Consider the following 797-nt stretch of genomic DNA (forward strand, 5'->3'; position numbering starts at 1 on the left):
CACCAGAGCCATCTAGACTCACAACCATTAGCAAGTTAGCATAAAAATAAAATCAGTTCATACAATGCAACAACCAGCTACAAATATTACCGACACTCAGCTACAATTCATATCTAACGTCCAGTTAATTCGGCTTAGTCTAGCGTGGCCTACAGTCAGTGCGGCTCTAATACCAAGCGTTGTGGCACCCCGGCTCAGAGCGACCGGTTTACCTTGCATTGCCAGCCCAGAGACCTTGTCTTCTGGCAACACACAACAACTTGGTACAGAAAAACAACCACTTTATTCATGCTAGCAGAACATAGTACATATTACAACAGTTAGCGAGGCCAAGCGGCACGCACGGTGCGGCTGAACAATATGTACATTATTTAGTGAACATAGAGGGGCCTCGATCATGACTATCTACACGGCAGCGGAACAACGTCGTAGCGGAACTCCATAGCACAGGGACACCAATGTGGACACGATCTAGACTCGGACAGCGCTCCTTTCCAATGAGACTTTCCTGAAATCTGGCATGACACGCCAGGTCAGTACATTGAATGTACTTGCAATCTCACAACGAACATAAATATAATGACAAGCAATACCATGATATTTAACCATTTAACAACAATGCAACAATATATCCAACATGCTGTGAATATGCTCAACTGATACTCGTCCCATGGACTTGCTTACTGAACGTGATCATCTCCAGATCACCAACGTGCAGATCTCGACAACAAACCCGTGATCCTTACGGCGATCACAACCCGACAACAAACCCGTGATCCTTACGGTGATCACCACCT

The sequence above is a fragment of the Triticum dicoccoides genome, chromosome 7B (genome assembly GCF_002162155.2).
Source record: "Triticum dicoccoides isolate Atlit2015 ecotype Zavitan chromosome 7B, WEW_v2.0, whole genome shotgun sequence".
NCBI lineage: Eukaryota > Viridiplantae > Streptophyta > Magnoliopsida > Poales > Poaceae > Triticum > Triticum dicoccoides.